This window comes from Cavia porcellus, unplaced genomic scaffold (genome assembly GCF_034190915.1).
Source record: "Cavia porcellus strain 051 isolate PalLab524CR breed Dunkin Hartley unplaced genomic scaffold, mCavPor4.1 scaffold_25, whole genome shotgun sequence".
Lineage (NCBI taxonomy): Eukaryota > Metazoa > Chordata > Mammalia > Rodentia > Caviidae > Cavia > Cavia porcellus.
The window spans coordinates 43,262,726-43,285,655 of NW_026947508.1; the positions used below are offsets into that span (position 1 = coordinate 43,262,726).

At 36.9% G+C, this 22,930-nt stretch overlaps 1 protein-coding gene and 1 non-coding gene across 6 annotated transcripts in view; both read right to left on the reverse strand.

Moving 5' to 3' along the window:
* Agbl4 (AGBL carboxypeptidase 4) overlaps nucleotides 1-22,930 on the reverse strand; it is a 1,435,759-nt gene that overhangs the window by 338,812 nt on the left and 1,074,017 nt on the right. The gene's annotated exons all lie outside the window — the stretch shown is intronic.
* On the reverse strand, nucleotides 2,810-2,917 carry LOC111754899 (U6 spliceosomal RNA). The gene has a single exon (XR_002789570.1). It is a non-coding gene; the product is annotated as a U6 spliceosomal RNA (small nuclear RNA).

The following is a 22,930-nucleotide window of genomic DNA, read 5'->3' on the forward strand; positions in this document are numbered from 1 at the left end:
TCTGCAAATAGTGATAATTTAACTTCTTCCTTTCCTATCTTTATTCCTTTTATTTCTCTCTTGTCTGATTGCTCTGCCTAATATTTCCAGAACTATACTAAATAGTAGTGCTGATAGTGGACATTCTTATCTTATTTCTGATTTTAGAGTGAAAGCTTTCAATTTTGGTCCATTTTAGTATACTGTTGGCTGTTGGTTTGTCAGAGATGGCCTTTATCAGATTGAGCTAGATACCATCTATTCTGAGTTTCTTTGGGTTTTTATTATGAACATGTGTTGGACTTTATCAAAAGCTTTTTCTGCATCTATTGAGATGATCATGTGATTTTTTTGACTCTGTTGATGTGGTGTATTACATTTATTGTTTTGCGCATGTTAAACCATCCTTTAATTCCTGGGATAAATCCCACTTGGCAGTGATGTATAATCTTCTTGACAATTTGCTGCCTTCTATTTTTCAGTATTTTATTGAGAATCTTTGCATCAATGTGATTTAGTGAGATGCAAACACAACTACAAGTGAGATAGTTCTCTGGTTTTGGTATCAGAGTAACACTTGTCTCGCAAAATGAGGTAAGGATTGCTTCCCTTTCAATTGTTGAAGAATTTGGTGTTAAATATTCTCTTCTTGATTGAGCTTTGGTAGTTCATACACTTCTAGAAATCTGTCCATTTCCTCTGCGTTTTCCACCCTATGTGAGTAAAGATTTTCATAGTAGGTATTCATGATCTTTTGAATTTCCATGGGATCAGTAGTAATTGCTCTCTTTTCTATCCTTATTGTATGAATTTGTGGGTTTTTTTTTTTTTCGTTTTCTTGACAAGGTTGGTTAGGGGTTTATCAATTTTGTTTATTCTCTCAAAAAACTAGCTCTTTAAAATGTTTTAACATATAATAGGTACATAGTATATGACTTCTTTAAATTGTCTTTCTAAAAGCTTGGTTGGGGATATAGCTCAAGAGCACAAGTTCCTGCCTGCCAAGCGCAATATCTTGAGTTCAATTTCTGGTATCAAAAAAACAAAAACAAAAACAAAAAATTTATCTAATTGGTTTGAATTATATTATTCATTACATTATAATGAGAGCTCACTTTTCATATTTACATGTTGGACATGAAGGTTTAAGTAAGTCCTGTTTGCATACCCTACCTCTGTTGTTCTCAGTTTATCATCATTTGGTAGCACTGGAAATACTCACTTAGGTCTGATTTGGCATCAGGTGAAGTGCTGTCCCTAAATGAAAAGGCCCTTTCACAAGTTTCCAAAGATCTTCTCAATGAAATTTGGAAATACACACCAAATATAGTCCATAGGGCTTTAAGGATGCTCTGACCTTTCCTCTCCTTAATTCTTCTCTGGAGATTGATGATATAGCTATGCAAAAGGATATAGTTAAAATATGTTTGGACCACTTGGAAGTGGGCCACAACAGAGGAGAAACAGCTTATGGCATGGTGGCAGGAAACAAAGATGGTCAAGGGAGGAGGAAGGAGATGAAACCTTCTAGCCATGCTCCTAGTGCCCACCTCCCTGACCAGGCTGCAACTCCCATATCTTGACTATCATGAATAATGCTGCAACTAATATATGCATACATATATCTTTGACACACCAATTTAATATCCTTTGAACATAAACTCAGAAGTAGGATTGCTGGATTTTACTGTAATTCAGTCTTCTATTTTATTTGTCAACTTTGTATATCTTTAAAAAATCAACTCTATTTCATTGATCTTTTGCATTTATTGTTATATTTAATTAATCTATTTCATTGGTTGCTACGTTAATCTTTATTTCTTTCCTCTTTTGTTTTGTTCTTGTTTTAATAGTTCTTTGATATAGGGTGATGGGTTTTTTATTTTAGTTCTGCTTTTTTGTTTTGATATAGGCATTGATTTGTATAAACTTTACTCACAGTACTGCTTTTGTTTAAGTCTGTCATATATCTATTTTCATTTAATTCAAGAAAAATATTAATTTCCTCCTTGGTTTCTTCCTTAATCTGTTAGTTGTTTAGGAAATATTGTTTGATTTCTATGTAGTTTTGTAGGCTCCAACATTTTTCTTTTTGATTTGTAGTTTTATTGCATCATAGTCAGAAAAGACACTCAATACTGTTCAATTTAAGAAAGTAAAACGTAGTTTTTAAGATATTTGATCTATGCTGAAGAATGTTCCATGTGGTTCTGAGAACTGTGTGTATTTGGAAGCTGTTGAGAGGAATGTTCTGAAGATGTCAGTTGAGTACATTTTTAAGGTGCAATCCAAGTCTGTTGTTTCTTTGTTGATTTTCTACCTTAGTGATCTGTTCATTGCTGAAAGTGAGACGTTACAGGCCCCAACTATCACTGTGTTGGAATCTATCTCTACCGGTAGATGTATTAGTATCTCCGTTATTTATTTAGTTGCTCTAATATCAGGTCCATATATTTTTACAATTACCATTTCTTCCTGCCGAATTGACCACTCTATTGTTACATAACGATGTTTCTTGTTTCATTTTACTGCTTTTGATTTAACATCTGTTTTATCTGATAAAACTATGGCTACTCCTGCTTTAGTTGGGATTTTGTTTACATGAATATCTCTTTCTAGTCCTTCTAGGCCTTCTGGTCTTTCTCCGAAAGTCTCTACATACTCTTAGAGATGAGGCGAGTTTCTTAAAGCGAGAACATACAGTTGAGTCTTTGGGTCTTGGCTATTTTTTCTACTTTTATTCCTTCAGGAATTGTTACCTTTAAACGAATAATTTAATCTGTTTACATTTAAGGTAAGGCCATTTTGTTACTTGTTATCTAATTTTTTTTTTAATATGGGACGCTTCACAAACTTGTGTGTCATCCTTTGCGCAGGGGCTATGCTAACCTTCTCTGTATTGTTCCAATTTTAGTATATGTGCTGCCGAAGCCAGCACAGTTGTTATCTAATTTATTATGGTTACTTAATTTCGCTTATAGACTTCCTTTATTTTGAGTGACTTTTTTCTAGTAGCATATTTTTATTTTTGCTTTCATTATTGTTGATGTGTCTATTACATGTCTTGTTTTGTGGTTACCATGAAACTTACAAACATCTTTTGATTGCACCAATATATTTTGAAATTATAGAGATTTAACACTGATTGTGAAGATATGAAAAGGAACACAGAATAAAAAATTGACACTTCCATATTTCTCCTTGAATTCTGAACTTTTGATGTTCCATTTTACATCTTTTTTATATTGTCTATTCTTAGTATATTAATGTAGTTAATATTTTAGTTATTTTGCTTTTATCTTCATATTAAGATTATGAAGTACATAGTTTACATGCCACATTTACAAATTAATCATTCTGAATTTGTCTGCAGTTACTGTTATTAATGAATTTCATACTTTTCAATGTTTTCTTATTAGTCATTAGCATTCTTTTTCAGTTTGTGAACTTCTTTAAGCATTTCTTATAAGATAAAACTGGTTGTTAATGAGTTATCTCAGTTTTTATGCTTTTGGAAATATCCTATTTCATACTTATTTCTAAAGAATAGCCTTCCTGTACCTTGCACTGAAAATTACTCTAAGCCAAATGGAAAATACAATGGAAGGCATCAAAATCATAATAGATCAGAACAGGAGAATCAGGGAGCTAAAAGACAGATTATTTAAAAGGAAGGAAAAAGAAAAAGAATAGAAATAAAGAAAGTCAAAGAAGGAAAAAGAAAAAAAAAGAGAAATAAAGAAAGTCTTCACTCTTTCCTAGAAAGGAAGGTTCCTGATGGAAGTCTGGTGTCAGATAGAGTGGAACAAGCCTATGTGTGTTTTCGTGTCTCCTGCTACTTTGAGAATCTTCTGCTTACTTTTAAACTTCAAGAGATTGATCATACTATATCGGGGTGTGATTGAGTTGAATCTACCTGATGATCTTTGACCTTTCTGTACCTGGATATTTATGTCTTGTATAGATCTGGGTTTTAAAAAATCATCTCTTTGAAAAAGTTTCCTGTTATGCCCTCTTTTATCTCAATCTCCTTTTTTATTATTTACTTTTTTATTTTTTATCTTTTTAATTAAGGGAAAAATAAATTTAAAATAGCAGGATATAGTATAATAACCCACTTTGATTTCCTATTAACTTGATTTGAAACCCTGTATTGCTCTCACCATTTTGTTCTGACTGATTTTCCTCTATTCTGTTTTGCTTGATAGTACCAAGTTTGAAAGTATAGGCAACAACTGTGAAGACAATAAGATACATTATAACACCCATTCTGGTTGACTATTATCTTCTTTTGAGGACCTGTAATGTCTCCAATGTTTTGGTTTTATTGGTTTTGTTCTCTACTGTTTTGTGCAATTTTATTATAACTGATGATATAGGCAGTTCTTTTTAAGATAGCAAGAGGCATTATGGTAACCATTGTTGATCACCTTGTATTCTGTTTTTACGTTATGTATTATGTCCATCCTTTTGATTTGACTGACTCTGTTTTGTTATGTCACATTTGGTTTTACTCTCTTCAAAAAAAGTAATAAGAACTGTGGGAGTAATAAAACTCAAAATGTGTAATTGTCATTGTACAAAAGAGAGGAAAAGAAAGTGCTCTAAAGGACATAAATGCATGTGTGTATAAGATAGATAACCATATTACTGAGTTTTGTTGGATCACTGAAAGAACTGTTTGCAGTCTCACTGTTTGAATGTCCACTTTATATACTTTAATTTTGTAACTTGAACAACTATTTCTAAGATGAAAATATGTAATCTATCAACTAGTGATTTCCTACTATTTATTTTTTCTGAAATTCTGTATAACTTGTACCCTTTTTCTGTTTTTTAAATTTTTTTCTTTCTCCTTAAATAAAATTAAAAATAAAAAGTTTCTTAGAGCTCTTACCATAGCTTTCTTTATTTCTCTTTATTCTTTTTCTTTTGCCTCCTTTGACTGTATATTTCTAAATAATCTGTTTTTGAGCTGTCTTGATTCTCCTGTTCTGATCTATTCTGATTTTGATGCCCTCTATTGTATTTTCCATTTGACTCACAGTAATTTTCAGTGCAAGGATTTCTGTTTGATTTTTTAAAATTACTCCAATTTCTTGGTTAATTTTCTCCAATGAAGTACTGAAATGTTTTTCCTGTGTTTTCTTGAAGTCTACTGAGTTTTATTAAATCAGCTAGTTTAAATTTTGTGTCTGACATGGGTTGAATGAAAGAAATCTCAGATATTACAGTAGTTTCTGACCTTTATACCCACTCTTACTCCTCTACCCAATTTCATTGCTTAGTATTTATCTAATTTCTCTTGCTAGGAACCATTTAAGTTAGTATTTTCTTAGGTGATATCATGAAAAATAAGCTATAAAATGCTGGTTTACATTTGCACTATTTAAAATGTATATTTCTGAGTATTTTCACTGTATTTCTCTATGTCAGAACCTCCTAGAACTACAGTGGTAGTATCAGTAATGGGCAGAAGTGCCAAGGGCAATTATTATTATGTATAGTAATATCGGTTGTATAACCATGACCTTGACTCTTTTAATATAATCATGGTAAATTCCATTTATTGCCTTATATTATCCAATAAGCGAAGTCATGATTTCTGAAACTTTTTGAGGCTTGTTGGTATATAACAACATCTTTGCATTGAGGGATTAGGTAATTTGTTCCTGTGTTTCTAATCTGGCTTTTTTTTTCTGTCGTTCCAGAAATTCTAAGCAGGTAGCTTATTTTCTCCCAGTCCATAGTCATTGTGACTATTTCAGTATTAAATGATGCCCTAAATTCAGGCTGCTAGGGATTACATGGTTGGTGTATTATTATTGTTTCTGCAGTGAAAGGAGCCCAGGCTCAAGTCTGTCCCTAGCACACAGTTGGTAAATTGTTCAGGGTGGCATGAGGAAGTTCCTAAAAAGGCCACTGATCCCTACAAACCTCTCTTTGGGCTGGCATGGGCCCGGATAACTCAAAAATAGTAACCAGCCTGTGGTGGTTTTCTCTGACATTGAGTCTCACCATGAGAGAATCCTTTGCCATGAGAGAGAATCCAGAGGTTCCTTTGCCATGAATGGTGGCGAATCTTTATTCTTCTGTAAGAGAAATATAACTCTCTCCATGTTGTGCTATCTGGAATTAGAGGAGAGACTGAGTAGGAAGTCAGTCCTATGGCTACCAGCTCCACAAAGCTGTGTTACACGCAGAGTTTAGAGTCCACAAAAAACAGCAACAGGGCCAAGGTACATACTGCTATAGCTTGCTTCCTGCTATAACTACTTGCAGCCCAGCATCACTGCAGCTAGCTTCAGGAGATGTTGAGCAGAATCAAAGGACATCTGAATAGTGCTATGGTCTCTGCCTGCTGCAAACATGTACCCAGTCTTCAATCTTTGACACTGGCTTGGGGACAGGGATGTATGATAATTTCTCAGTGTAAGATTTCAACCCTCTGGCCTTGGATTCTAAGGAAAATCTTTCTCTATTTATATCCCAGAGGATGGAATCTTAACCAGGGAGTGCTACCCAAAGTTGGGAAAGACGTAGTGGAAGCAATCCCTTGGTGGCCAGGCTAATGTGGATCCACAGGCTCTCTCTGCAGGCATATGTCTGAGGGTCCGGCTTGGACTCTACATATTACTGGTTTCCATACCAAAGGTCTAGACTTAATCTTCCCTCACTCCTTCAAGTTTAAGGATCTCTCTTTACTTTGTATGTTTTAGAGTGGAGAGAGGGAGAGGTGATCCAGACCATTCTTTCCTTACTTCTTTATTCAATGAGTTTTGATCTCTCAACTGGTTTTGTTGGCCCTTGTGAAAGGAGTTTCATGCTGGACTTTCTGTTCAAATGGATAGTTCCATGAATAAAAGATTGCTGGAGATCACTGCCATCTTGCTGCACCTTCCCTTAAGGCTATTCTATTTTTGTGTGTGTGTGTGTGTGGAATCTCCATACAGGTTTTCATAAAGACTGTGGTAATTTATATCCTCACCACCAGTGTGTAAGACTGTCACTTTCTGCATGTCATTTGCCACTCCTGTTCTCCCTGTGTCCTTGTCCTCTCACTAGTACCCTTTCTAACAGATGTGAGCCAGTATCTTAGGGTCCTCTATGTTTTATATATTTTTCCCTTTGTCTGCTGCATCCTTACTTATTAAGCCCCTACTCTCACTCTTTTTCAAATCCCTGCAGTGTAAGATTTCTCCCATCTTTAGACTGAAGCAATTATGGATTATGAGATGATACAAGGCTACATGCAGTTGATTTAAATGATAGTTTTCTGTATTTGTATTTTACCTAGCACAGCACTTTTGCTATCATCCTACAATTGCCTGTTTATTTCCTCATTTAACATTGAGCTTCCTCAAGGTGACAACTGGGTCTTATTTACTTGGTAGCTGTAGCATCTAGCCATAAAGCATGATACAGAATAGATGCCCAGTAAATGTTCTTGAATCAACTAATCAATGAGCAGAATCAGAAGAGACTAGAGAGCTAGCCAAAGGTTTTCACACTATTGTTCATTCGTCTACTTCGAGTTGCTTGATATTTCTAGATTTATCCGATGACAAGTGTAATAAACAACAAAAAGAGACAGCGTATAACAAACCCAAGGTAGAAACCATGATTTGTATGTGATCAAGCTTTTATTTTTTTTAGTTATAGTCCCTTAGGGGATGCCACTGTTCTAGTACTTTCCTATTTTAGGACCCTCCTGATCCAGTTTGCTGCCTTCACTGCTATTTTGCAGAGGACAAACTGGGTTTGGCATTCACACTCTGCCCTGACTCCTGGTTCTACCTTTTCTAGCCTTAGTTCTCTAGAAGATGCTGTTGAATGAATGCCTATTGTTTGCCAGGTACTAGACTTTGCACTCTGTGTCATTTCACTCAAATCTTTAAATATTATTAACCAGTCTGAATTATAGACATTACTCTTCTTATATAGATTATGAAAGAGAAGCTCTAAAAGCTTCAGTTTTTTTTTAATAGGAAGCATAAACTGAAGAGTTCTGGTCCAAGGATTTAAACCAAAGCCTTACTGATTATAGAACCCATAATCTTTTCATTAATCATACTTAGTACTTCTCATAGACTCCTAGCTACACAGTAGTTGATCAAGAAAAATATAATAAATTATTTGCATTCTTCTTATGACAATGACAATTTCTGTGAATTCAACTTTTCTTTCCTGATCCAGCTCCTATGGGTGGGCAAATGGCAGCGGTGAAAATTGTCTACTGCTTCTCTGAATATTGCATTTGTATCCTATTCAAAAGCACAATTACAAAGATGTGTCTATGAATATAGATGGAGCGGAGATTAGAGGGCACATTTTTATCTATCTCACTATTGTGTTCCTAAATGTGTGTTTTCTTTGCAAAGAGAGCACTACATTGGATTCTCTCTTGTCTCTACTTCAAAGACTCTGTAATCACTAGGCAAATGAACTCCACAACTGGGCCCTTTAGAGAGAGAGCACTTACACAGCTGAAAGAAGGACAAGTTCCTGGCACTGAGATGAACGCATCGATGACCTCTATGACCAGGACTGCGTATGTACGTCTTTGGTATATATGGAGATAGAGGAAGATGGAGAGGGAAAAGCAACAAAGAGGAAGGGGGAGAGGGAGCGAGCAAAGGAGAGAAAGAGGAGGAGAAAAAGGAGAGAGAAGAAGAGAGAAAAAGGGACAGAAATAGAGGGAGAGGGAGGGGGAGGAGAAGGGAGAAAGGGAGAGGAGGGGAGCAGAGGGGGAGACGTATGGGGGAGGGGAGGAGAAGGAGGGAGAAAAAAGGGGGAGAAGGAGAGGAAGAGCCAGAGAGAAAGTAAATGCTTAAAGTCCCTTAGAGATCACCTAGCCTACGGTCCATAAACTTCAGCCTGCTGGCCAAATTGACATAAGGTATATTTCTGTATATCCCACAGTTAAATATGGTGTATATGTTTTTATTTATTCTTATTTTATTTTAATGAGAAAAACAGAACATTCAAGAATCAAATAATCAAAGAGCAATGAAAACAAAACCAATAGTGATATAGGATTTCAAAACGAGATGATAGGAATTTAACAATAGTTTTTATATTGCATATTGTTACCTTCAAAATAGTTGCTCGGGTTACCAGATACAAGCATACAAGATTGATCAAACAATAAAATTTCCCTTTGGGCAGTTTCTTTCACTTTTACTATATCTATTGTAACTTTTGGATCTAATTTACTCTTTCAGTTACTTACAGTAGCTAGACAATATGGTGTTTACACACACAAGTCTGATTGATTTCTCTTATGAGTATGGTTTCTAGTTGCGAACATTTACCTGTAAAAGCCTGGAGCTTACCCTTCTTTATCCTTCTTTATGGTTGAGTAGTATTCTAGTGCATAAAAATGCCAAATCTTTTTTATCTATCCCTCAGTTGATGGGCATTTAGGTTGTTCCCAAGATCTGGCTATTACAAATTGTGCAGCTATAAAAAAGGATGCATATATATTGCTGTCGTGTGATGTTTTCATTTCTGGGAAAATACCTAAAGGGAAATAGCTGAGTTGAATAGAACTTCTACTTCTAGTTTTTTGAGAAATTTCCACACTGATTTCAATAGTGGTTGCACCAGCCCACATTCCCACCAACAAAGGAGAAGTGTTCCCTTTCTCCCACAGCCCCACTAGCATTTGTTATTGGTTAACTTCTTGATATTAGCTATTATTTCTGTAACAAGATGATGTCTCAGTGTTGTTTTAGTTTGCATTTCTCAAATGACCAATGATATTGAACATATTTCATATATTTACTTTCCTGTGTATTTCTTCATTTGAGAATTTTGCATTCATCTCAGATGCCCATTTTAGGATTCAATCTTTAAATTTCAGGGGCCTGTGTTTTTCAGTTCTTTATACATTCTAGATCAAAGTCCTTTATCTGAGGGGTGGCTGGCAAGTCATTTCCCAATTTATGGGTTTTCTTTTCACTCTGTTAGTGATTTCTTTCAATGTGCAAAAGCTTTTTAATAAGACAAGAACTCACTTCCGGGAGAACATGGTGGATAGATAGCAGCAGCTATGGAGGCTCACTGAGATACCCCGCTTAGAGTCCAGGAATGGTGCGGTTGGAGGAGTCCTAAGCAGGGGGAGATGTACCCTGCCGACCCAGGAATGAACTAAGCTAAGAGAAACCAACTGGAAACACAATCCCGGTGCTATAACAGGAACAGATAAGGTCTCAGCACAGAAGCTGGAGCCCACTCCACTGGAAGCCATGATTTGAATTTCCTGCTGCCGCTGCTGCGTCCAAATCGGCACGGCAGGGAGAGAGACACGTGAAAACTCTGAGAGTGGGAATCGGTGAACGGAGTTGAGAGTTGGATTGGCAGGGAGCCCTGCATTGACCTGTGGTGAGTGAGCAGGACAGGGACGCTTCCACAGAGTAGGAGGCCCCAGCAAAAGACATACTGGGACCGGGCAGACTTGCCAGAACAGGACGCTGTAGTGACTTTAGTCACATATTCCCCCTCAAGTGGGATTGGTAGAGAGTGCCTGGCCTGGGTGACGCCACTGACTAAGACCCAACGCCTAGAGGTGCACCCTAGCAGTGAAGCCTTTGGTAGGTTGACCTGGAGGGGCAGGCCCAGCAGAGGCTGCCCAGGTCTGTATCTCCCTACACTGCAGTGGGTGGGAACACCTAGCTGGCACAATTCAAACAAACTGTAACAGACAAAGAGAAAAAAAAAAACAAAAAACAAAAAAACTGGGCCTCCTATACTCGCCTGTATGGAAGGAACAAAAAGTATGGGAAGAGGAAGCAACAAGAAAGGGTCCTCAGTCCCCAATCCTGAGAACACTGATCCAGGAAAGGTGAATGCAAAGGAGAATGAGGAAAGAAAACATGCAATATCAGATCGGTACCAACAGACATAAAGCCATATCTCCAGAGCCTCATAGACGAGTTCAAAAGCGAAGTATTTAATGAAATAAAGCAAGATATAAGTAGAATAGTTAGAGAAATGCAAAGCACCACCCAAGAAAAAACAGATGGTGGAATGGAAGAACAGAAAAAAAGGGGATAATTTTTTGATGAAGAAAATAGAGAAAACATAGAATATGTAAAGCAGGTTCAAAGAGATTACCAGGAAACTAAAAACTCTATTGAAAGCTGGCATAACAGCTTGAAAGAAACTAAGGATAGATTATCTGAACTGGAGGGCAGATTTGTAATGTGGGAGCATGAAATGAAAAATTTCATAAAAATAACAAGAAAACAAACAGCAATAGTACAAAGGCTAGAAGATGATAAGAGGATCTATAACTTAAGAATTAAGAACATAAAAGAAGAAGCAGGGACACAAACAAATGAACTACAAAAGCTATTCACAGAAATAATCCAAGAGAGTTTCCCTAATTTAGCAAATGGTAAAGATATTCAGATGTATGAGGCATACAGGACCCCAGCCACCTACAACCCAAACAGAGCTACACCCAGGCATATAATAATCAAAATTCCAGAAGTCCAATATAAGAACAGAATATTAAAAGCTGTCAAAGACAAGAAACAGATCACTTACAAGGAAACACCCATCAGAATTATAGCAGATTTCTCGGCACAAACCATCAAATCACAAAGAGCGTGGGGGGAAATAATTCAAGCTTTGAAAGATAATAACCTCCAGCCAAGATTGATATATCCTGCACAACTGTCCCTAGAAATTGATGGAAAAACAAGGTGCTTCCAGGATAAAGAGGAGCTAGGGGAATTTGCAACCACCAATTCAACTCTACAGAGAATACTGCAGATTATTCTAAAAAAGGAAAATACCAAGATTCCAGAAACAGTGGCAGAGCTGCCACAATGAATGGAGCAGAAAGAGAAATGAAAAGACAAACTGACAACAAATGACAGAAAAAGATCTCAACAGAAATGAGGCAGAGAAGATTGGATGGTAGGAACAGCTATTTTGGAGAAAACAAGACATCATAATAGCTAGTGCTGATTTAATATCATCTTGTTTTGAAGTCCCATCAAGCTTTTACTCTTCTGTCTCCATTGGTCTTAACAGGTTGTATCTTATTGGATTTTATTATATGTGAATAATGTAAGCAAAAACTTTTATAGACAAGGAGATTATACAAAGACCATTGTTCATTTTCTGATGGTTGGTTCTAAATACCCTATAATACTGTCATTCTCTTGAATGGTTTTACATTGTCTTGATATGTTTGGTGCTATAGTATATGAAGTTATACTCAAAGATTTCAAGGAAAGATACACTATGGTAACTACTTTTGTGTCAGGATATTTTGTGGCGAAACACTATTTTGCTTAAATGGTTATGCTTTGACCTGCGCTGTTTTGTTTTTGTGCCTGTTTTATCTCAATTTCCTTTTTTTTTCAATTATTTACTTTTTTATCTTTTTAATTAAGGGAAAAATAAAAAATAGCAGGATACATTATAGAAACCCACTTTGATTTCCTATTAACTTGATTTGAAACCCTGTATTGCTCTCACCATCTTGTTTTGACTGATTTTCCCTTATTCTGCTTTGCTTGATAGTACCAAGTTTGAAAGTATAGGCAACAACTATGAAGACAATAGGATTCATTATGATGCCCATTCTGGTTGACTATTATCTTCTTTTAAAGTCCTGTAATGTCTCCAATGTTTTGGTTTTATTCTTTACCATTTTGTTCAATTTTATTAGAACTGATGATATAGGCAATTCTTTTTAAGATAGCAAGAGGCAGTATGGTAACCATTGTTAATCACCTTGTATTTTGTTTTTACATTATCTATTATGTCCATCCTTCTGATTTGACTGACTCTGTTCTGTTATGTCACATTTGGTTTTACTCTCTTCAAAAAAGAGTAATAAGAACTGTGGGAGTGGTAAAGCCAAAGGTGTGTAATTTTCATTGTACAGGAGAGAGGAAAGGAGGGTGCTCTAAAGGTTATAGCATGTATATCTAAGTGTATAGGATAGATAACCATATTACTGAGTTTTGTTGGATCGTTGAATGGGATTGTTTGCGGTCTCACTGTTTGAAAGTCCACTTTGTGTGCTTTAACTTTGTAACTTGAACAACGATTTCTAAGATGACAATATGTAATCTATTAACTAGTGATCCCCTACTATTTATTCTTTCTGAAATTCTGTATAACTTGTATCCTTTTTCTGTTTTTTTCTTTTTCTCCTTAAATAAAATTTTTTTTTAAAATCTAATAAAAAAAGACAAGAACCCAGTTGCTGAAGTACTTCCCATGCAATTTGGTTTTTGTTCATGAATTATTTGCCTATCCCTACATCCTTGAGATTTCTGCCTACTTTTTCTACCAGTAGGCATAGTGTTTCTGTCTTAACATTTAGATCTTTGATCCATTTTGACTTTAGCTTATCCATGGTGTTTGGCATGACTCTTCAGCATACAGAAAGCCAGTTTTACCAGCACCACTTGACAAAGAAGCTGGCTTTCTTCCAATGAACATATTGGCCCCTTTGTCAAAGATAAGGTGATTGAGTATGTCTGTAGTTGTGCCTGTATCGTCTGTTCTGTACAATTGATTATCAGGTCTGGCTTTTTTTTTCGGTTTTTTTTTTTTTTTTTTTTTTTTTTTTTTTTTTTTGCCAGTACCAAGCTGCCTTTATTTTAGCAGCTTTGTAGTATAATTTCAGGTCTGGAATATTGAGGCCTCCTGCCTTGCCTTTGTTGCTCAGGATTGCCTTTGATATTCTAGGTCTCTTATGGTTCCATATGCATTTTAGGAATGTATTCTCCAGATCTGTGAGGCATGCTAATGATATTCTGATGGGATTGCATTAAATCTGTATAGCAGTTTTGGGAGTGTGGCCATTTTCACAAGGTTGGTTTTTCCTATCTATGAGCAAGAGATATCTTTTCATTTTCTGAACTCCTCTTCAATGTCCTTTTTCAGAATATTGTAATTTGCAATCTATAAATCTTCTTTTACTTCTTTTGTTAGGTTGATTCCTGAGTATTTCATTTTCTTATGTTACCATGAAGGGTGTGGTTTCCCTTATTTTTGTCTTGGTCAGTTTGTTGTTTGTGTATAGGAATGTTAGTGACTATTGAGTATTGACTTTGTACTCAGCTACACTATCAAATTTGCTTATTAAGTGTAGAAGTCTGTTGATGGAGTTTTTGGGGTCTTCTGTGTAGAGTATCATGTCATGGCAAATGATAATTTAACTTCCTCTTTTCCTATCTTTATTCCTTTTATTATTCTCTTTTGTCAATTACTTTGGTTAATATTTCTAGAACTATACTGAATTGGAATGCTGATAGACAACCCTGTCTTGTTCCTGTTTTAGAGTGAAAACTTTCAGTTTTTGCTCACTTAGTATGATGTTGGGTCTGTTGGATAGCTTTTATCAGATTGAGGTAAAGACCATCTATTGCAATCTTCTCTAAGGTTTTTGTCATGAATAAGTGTTGGACTTTACCAAACATTTCTCCTGTATCTATTGATAATCATGTGATTTTGTGTTTCCTTCTGTTGATATGGTGTATTGTATTTATTGATTTACACATTAAACCATCCCTGCATTCCTGGGATGAAAACCACTTAATTATGGTGTATAATATATTTGTTGATTTGCTGCATTCTGTTTCCTAGTATTTTATTGAGGACTTTTGCATCTATGTTGGTTAGAGAGATTGACCCATAGTTCTCTTTTTTGGTTGTGTCTTTCAGGGTAATATTATTGAGTTAGGGGGAATTAATTCCCTTTCAATTTCATTAAAGAGTTTGAAGAGTATTGGCATTAAATTATCTCTGAATTTCTTGTAGAATTCAGCTTCAAATCCATCAAGACCTGGGCCTTTTTTGTTGTTGCTGGTAAATTTTTAAATATGCTTCAGTTTCATTAACTGATACTGGGTTATTCAGAAGTTTTGTATCTTCTTGATCCAGCTTTGGTAATTTATCATTTCTAGGAATCTGTATGCTTCTTCTGTGTTTTTGATCCTATGAGAGTAAAGGTTTGCAAAGTAGGTATTGATGATATTTGTATTTCCACAGGATCTTTAGTAATTTCACCCTTTTCATTCATTTTTGCATAAATTTGAGCTTTTTCTTTCCTTTTTTTGATAAGGTTGATTAGTTTATCAATTTTGTTTATTCATTCAAAGAAACAACTTTTTTATTGATTAATTCTTTATTGTTTTCTTAGTCTCCAATGTGTTAATTTCTGCTCTGATCTTTATAATTCCCTTCCTTTATTGGGCTTTGGGTTTAACTTGATTTTTTTCTAGAATTTTGAGGTGTAGTATTTGTTGTTTATTTGTGCTCATTCAGTTTTGCTGGTTTGAGAGTTTATCACTATAAATTTCCCTCTGAAGACTACTTTTATTGCATCCTACAGGTTCCAGTAATTTGTTTGATTGTATATATTATTTAATTTCTTCTGTGACCCATTGATTTTTCAGTATAGTACTATTTAATTTTCATGTGTCTATGGAGCTTTTGCAGTTTCTTTTGCCATTAATTTCCAGTTTCATTGCACTATGATCAGATAATATGCATGGGATAATTTCAATTCCTTTGCATTTATTTAAGCATGTTCTATGGGTTAGTATATGGTGTATTTTAGAGAACATTCCATATGCAGCTGAGAAGAATGTGCGTTCTGATGTCATTGGGTGAAACACTCTGTAAATGTCTACTAAGTCCATTTGTTCATGAGTTTGATTCAGTTCTGTTATTTCTTTGCAGATTTTAGTCTAGTTGTTGTCTCTTTGTGACAATGGGATGTTGAAGTATCCCATTATAATTGTATTATTGATTATTTGATTTTTCATGTTTACTAATATTTATCTTACATTGTTTTATGCTCCCATATTTGGTGCATATACATTTATGACTGTTATCTGTTCTTCTTGGACTATACAACTATGTAGTTATCTTCTTTGCTTCTTTTTATCATTCTTGGGTTGGAGTTCACATTGTCTGAAAACAAAATAGTTAACCCTGATTTTTTCTGGGTTCCTGTTACATGGAATATTATTTTCCATACTTTGACTTTCAGCCTATGAATTTGCTTTTGAGCTAAATGTATTTCTTGTATACAGAATATTGTTGGATTTTCTTTCTTGGTCCACTCTACTGGTCTGTTTCTTTTGATTGGTGAAATGAGGGCACTTATATTAGTAGATATAATTGATCTGTATGGCTTAGCTTTGACATGTTTTCTTTTTGCTGTTGGTTCCCTACTTTCCCCCGTTATTTAATTGCTTGTTCTGTTTGTTAGTTTATTTCTGTTTTTGCTCTTGGAATTGTGGTCATTTTTTTCTACAATGATTTTAGTACTCTTTAAGGGTTGGGTAGGTGATCATGTAGTTCTCCAGTTGTTCTTTGTCATGAAAATATTTTATTTCTCCATCAATTTTCAAAGATAATTTTGCAGGTTACATTAATCTGGGTTGGACATTGTTTCCTTTCAGGACTTGAAATACTTTATTCCATGTTCTTCTTGACTTCATGGTTTGTGTTGAGAAGTCTGCCATGATTCTGATATGGTTTTCTTTATAGGTGATCTTTTTCTTTTCTCTAGTGACTTTTAATATCTGTTTGTGTACCAAGATCCACCATATCTACTGTGACCCTCTATCTTAGTTACTTCTCACTTGTTGCTGGGACAAAATACCTGATGCCCAAAATGATGGAGAGAAAGGTTTATTTCTTATAGTTCTTGGAGGTTTCAGTCCATACGTAGTTGGCTCCAAGGCAGGTGTCATGGCGAGGCCACAGTTCACGGCTGCTACAAACAGCAAGGCATGAACCAACAAGAGAGAGAGACATGCACCTTCTTCCCAACATTAGATCATATTCTGGCTCCACCCCTAGCTGGGTATAGCACTCACACCACCAATCTGAGCACTAGAAAGTGAACCAATCACAAATGTTAGAATGGTTGAATTTATAATGAGGCTTGAGGGTCACTGACATAAACCATGATACCCACCATGTCCATCAGGATCCACCATGTCCATCAAGACATGGCATCTTTTATTACGTTTATCATTTCTGTTTTTACCTGAGAGATTATTTCTGTTTTTACCTGAGAGATTATTTCCCTTACAGCTTCCTAGAGTTGTCTTTTACTTCTACCGATATCATTACAGAAATGTCAAGCGTTTAATTTTCAATTTAATCCATGTCTACATCTCCTGGCCTTGATCTGCATGAGCTGGAAGTTTGGGACTGCATTTTGTTCTTTCTCTTGGGGAATTTTCCTGTATTCTTCTAAATCAAACAGATCCTAAGTCCTACTTGCTTCCTGTGCTGGTGACCTGTCAAGCAGTAGGCCTCACTGAGAGTTGCTGATGTCTGCAGGTCTCCATCCACAGACTCCCAGTGCCCATAGGTCTCAGAGATGATTCCTGAATGTGGACTAGTTATTAGGGGTGGACTCACAGTCCCCACAGGCCCATCTTGGGGTTCCTGGTTGACTGGGTGTGGCTAAGCACAGCTTCTCTGTCCCCCTAGGCTTTACCAAGTGTTCCTGGTTGAGTGTGGGTCACTGGGTACAGGGTCCCAGTTCCCTTGGGTCTCACTGAGGGTTCATAGATGAATGTAGGTCACTAGGCTCAGCTTTCCAGTTCATTTGAACCTCACTGAGGGGTCTAGGATGACTGTGAGTTGCAGGGCACAGACTCCCAGTTCCTGCGGCCCTCAGAGATAGTTCCAGAGTGTGGACAGATTGCTGGATGCAGAATTCCAGCACCTCTGGGCCTCATCAGGGGTTTCTGGATTACTGCAGGTCACTGAGTGCAGACTGTCAGTCCCCACAAGCCTCAGAGTGGTTCCCAGGTATGGGTAGTTCACTGGGTGCAGACTCTGAGTCCACATAGGCCTAACTGAGGATTCCTGGATGACTGTGGGTCACTGAGAGCAAACTATACATTTTTAAGTGATTAAAAACAGAAAGAAAAGCAACATTTGATGACATTTGAGAATTATATGAAATCCAAAATTTCAGTATTCATAAAGCTTTAGTGGAACACAGTGGTACTCATTTGTTTATATACCTTTGACTATAAAGCCAGAATTGAATAGCTTTGGCCTGCAGAGTTTAAAATGGTTATTCTATTGTTCTTTACTGAAAAAGTGTGTTAATCTCCTGATCTAGTTCACACTCTAAACTTTACAGTTACATAGATACATGCTATTCAAGTCTGGTGCCCAGCACAGGATGTAATGCCAATGCTGCCTATATAATTTATGGGGCCCTGTGCAAAAAATGAAAGTGCAGAGCCTCTCATTCAAAAAGTATAAAAAAATTTTGCTAAAGGTACCAAAATATAAAGTTTTATCATTTTTGTGGTGTTTCTCTCTGCATGTATCATGATATTTAAAATTTCTTATTTAATTTTGTGCTCCTTTGGGCACATGGAGAGTTGTGAGTGCAGACCATCTGGTGTCCAGGGGCTCTACTTTAAGACCTAGTGTACAAGTTACACATGATTCACTGATTGCTGGGTAATCTTCCATTCCTTATCAACTGTCAGCTTGGAGTCAGGGAAACTGAGTCAGGTATCTCCCATTCCTACGAGCTACCTGCCCCACACTACCACAAATGGCAACCCAAAAAGGAATTACAAATCTTGCAATGATCTAGGTACCTGGATGGGGCTAAGCAAAAAGCTTGCTCCTGCAGAATTGTCTGTTGAACACACATTGACAATGCCATCCCTGGAAAGAGAAGGTGGGAAGGGACTTGGACACCACAAAACTGAGACAGCAGGTGGCCAAGAACCTGGCCAGAAGAGGAGGACAAGTGGCAAACAAGACTGTGTATAATCTCTGGACTCCTGATGTTCAGTTATTGTCCCATCAAATTTTGCTCAAAAATACAAAGTCAGAGATAATTACTAACAGGTTGAGATAGCAACATTAAGTCTCAAATGTGGGTTCTTTTTTAGTGTGGGACCCTCTACTACTGCACTGGTTGTTCACACAGGAAGCTGGCCCTGCCTAGTAGGTGAGAGACTGTTGCATGAATAATGTTGTTGTATGAGACAGTGTGCTATGATGGGAAAGTACCTCGAAGCCCAGCTCTGTCACTTCCTGATTCAAAATCATTTTTTCTCACTGAAAGTTGTGCATCTCTTTAAGAGTTCAACTGTAATGTTATAGGCCTTAAAATTTTCAGGGAGCATGCTCAGGCAGCTCAGTCAGTCATAAATTCTTTGGCAACCACCTAATTCACTTTTGGTTTCATTTCCTAGTTCTAAGATATTTAAAGAGGTTTCAGGATGGTCATTAAGTAAGTAGAGATATCAAAAGAGGATTCTCTGAGATCCCAGAAATGAAAGCAGTTAAGTCAAATGGAGGGGGGTGTCATAGACATTTTTCTGAGAAGGACCTGATACTATTTCTTATACACTAAATGGCATTTCTATAAGCTGAAGGAATAGGGGCCCTAGGAGTCCCTGTAGAGACTTCTGCATAAGCAGAGGCCTAAAGATGGGGCAGCAGGCATGCAGTGGGGAAATGATGAATATTCTAGAAAAAACAGGGCATAGAAGAAAATGTGATGAGTAGAAGAGAAATCTGCTGTTCACTTTTGAGGCAACTGGAAGCCCCTGAAGGAGAGATACATGCTGCTAACACATGCTCTTGACTATAAAGAAACCTGTTTATAGAATAGAAATGGCATGGTGCAGCCTATCCCAATTGAAGAGGAAACTCAGGACAAAAGAGAGGGAACTAATGCTTGTAAGGAAGCTATCATGGTCCTGTCCTGGCGTTCCATTGCCCTAGTACAACAACCATATGTGGGCAGCAATGTAAGCTTCCTTTGGCTAGAAGAGGTAGGAGCTTCTCTAAAAATCACCCAGCTAACAAGTAGGTGAAGTCTATATTCTACCCAGGGTCTACTTGATATCTTGGTAAAAGTCCTAATTTTCAAGATTTTCAAGCAAGTAGGCCAGAGTGATCTGTGTTCCAAAGAACAATCCATAGAGCTTGTTAAAAGGTTCCATGCAGGAGTGACCATTACTTTCATTTTGTTTCAACTGGCCCTAGCTCTTCTCACTGAAATTACAGCACCTTAGCTATGAATTCTTTAAAGTCTTTTCTCCTCTCTGTGCCTTAAGTGCACAGCACAAGGCCTACCACAAAGTAAGGTGATCAGACCTGTTTGCTGAATGACCGAGAAAATAAATTACCAGACTTGAATTTGTCTCATTCTTCCTGGATTCCATGACCCTTATAACTGGAAGTCACAGCCAAAAGCAAGCCTTGCAGTTTTAAGGAGAAGGCTTGCTGAGGGTGAGAGCTGTGCAGATGACACACAGTTCGAGCATCAAAACTAAATTTACAGCAAATAGTGCTCATAAACAGCACAAGCTACTCAGTTAGGCTAATTTATGTTCACACCAGGGCCATCCTAGCCCCCAAAGCCCAGAGCTCTTTACAATTCCAAAATGATTAAAAGCATCACAGAAGCCCATATTTTCCATTTTTATTAAAAGCACTAAAGCGGGCAGTGCTTTCTGCATGTCAATGGGGAGCTACATCACAACCCAAGGAGAAAAATCTCTCTTCAAATGGCCTAGGCAGACTCTTGCACAGCCTGATTTGAGTGTCTTTTTGCCTACAAACCCCACTGTCCTGCTGCTCATTACATGAACTCTGTCCTAAAAATGCCACTTTCCCTATACCGTGATCCTAAGCCAACCTTTGTTTATACTCAATTCAATTAGAGACAGAGCCTGCTTAAAATCTTTAAAGATTTCATTGTTTAGATCGCTGAGCCTAATCCCAAAGCCCTTCCCAGGATGGTGCAGTTTCCCTGCAGTCATGAGCCTCATCTTTTGGAGAGAAGCTGCCATGTTCCCAACATACTAAGGATTTTTTTTTTTTTTTTCATTTTTCGGGGCCTTTACTGTGTGTGGAATAATTTTCTTTCTTTTTATCTACCCCCCAAAAATCTATTATTATCATTTACTGTATTATCTCACCATTCTTCTCTGAAACTTTCTTGGACCTTGTCAGACCAAGCAGGTCTTTTTCTTTGGTCCATGTAAATTCCAAGTACAAATACAGGATATTGTGTATAGTTACCTGTCTGTCTCTTTCAGCCTCACTTTCAAGCACAGAGCTGGGCACAGAATAGACAGTAATTAAAAATTCAATATATTAATAGATAAATGGACTCAACTCGCAATAAGTTATCTCAACAGAGATAGCACTGTGTAGTGGATAAGAAATTTACTTATGTAATCTGTTACTCTTGTTTATTATTTCATTGTGAAAAGAGTCTGAAGAACGTGAAACCCCAGGTTCAATCCTATGCTCGGCCTTTCCTTGTGTCATCCGGGCTCTTCTATGCCCAGTCCCATTGGTGGTTTACTAGATTCCTTCACCTTCACCTACTCAAGGATGTTCTGTCACAATCTTTAACTATATTTTTCATAAGTCAGATGTTTTTTCACTTTTGCTGGGTCATTCTTACCAGTATGAAAATGTGTTTAATTCTCCTATGGAAAACAAAAAAACAAATAAACAGCAATAAACCTCCACTGAAGTCATTTCCCTTTCCCATTACCACTTCAAGTTTCTTCTTTTTCTATATCATTGTCTCCGGTTCCTCTTCACCCTGTCCCTCCTGAACTCACTGCATTGATGCCTTTGCCCTTAACACACTAAAGTGTTCTTGACAAGGTTTCCTGTCACACATATTTGAAAACAAGAAATGAAGGTTTCTGTGACCTCTGTGTTAAACCTAAACGTCATCCTTAGTTCTTACCGTACCTGATGGATAAGCAGCATTGGATCCCTCTTTAATAAAGATTAACTTTCAGGAATCCATATTGTTTTTATTTTTATTTTGCTTTTCTATAGTTTTTTCTTCCTATTTCATGTAACTTTTACTCTATTGTTGCTTTGCTAGTTTTTCTTCTCCTGATTTTGAAATCTTGCATGAACCAGGGCTCAGTTCTTGAAATGCTGAGCATCTCAATCTATACTCACTCCTTAAATAATCTTCAATTCCATAATTTCACATATCACCCACATTTTAAGTGATGGCACAATTTGTATCTCTAGCATTTACTTTTCTCCAGACTCTTAACCCTATACATCTTTAATATCTTCTTGCAAATATGTAGTAGGCATCTCCAACTCGGCATTCTAAAACATAATTCCTAATTCTTTTCCCAAAGTTATTTCACTTACAGTTTTTCCCTTCTTGTGAGGGAGCTTCATCTTCTCTATTGCTGAGCCCAAAAACTGTGCAGCTGTCTTTCACAACATTCTTTCTTCTATGGTTCATATTCGATCTTTAATAAATTAGGCTGGTTTGTTTTCAGAATATAGCTACACTTCGATTACTTACTGTCCCTGCCACTTAACACGCCACTGTCATTTTTCTTACAGTACTGTAGTGTCTCTACTTCAACTCTGGCCACATACTGCCCTTTGCTTAACACTGCATTTAGAATGATTGTGGTAAAACAGTATAAACAGGTCCAAAATCCTGAAGTTCTTTCTGCCGTGGTTTGAAGTTTGTGTTCCCCCAAAATTCAAAAGGTTGAAATCCTACAATGATGACATTAGGAATTGGAAAGACCACTGGAGCACCAGCCAGCACTTCTTCCCAAGTGAAGATACAGTGACAAGATACTGATCTATGAAGAAAGTGGGCCCTCAACAGACACTGCATCTGTCAGTGTCTTGATCTTGGACTTCCCAGCCTCTGTAACCAATACATTTTGGTTGTTTATAGGCTTTCTGTCCATGATATTTTATTATAGCAGCCCAAACAGATGAAGATGGCTTCCATCTCACCAAAGTCAGAGGCAAAGCCCCTATAATGTTCATAAAGGCCCTACCTGATGAGACAAATCCTTGCCCCACTGTCCTCATACCATACTACTCTTTATCCATCATCTCACATCAGCTACCAGCTTTCCTGCTGTTCTTGTAACACATACGCCACGGT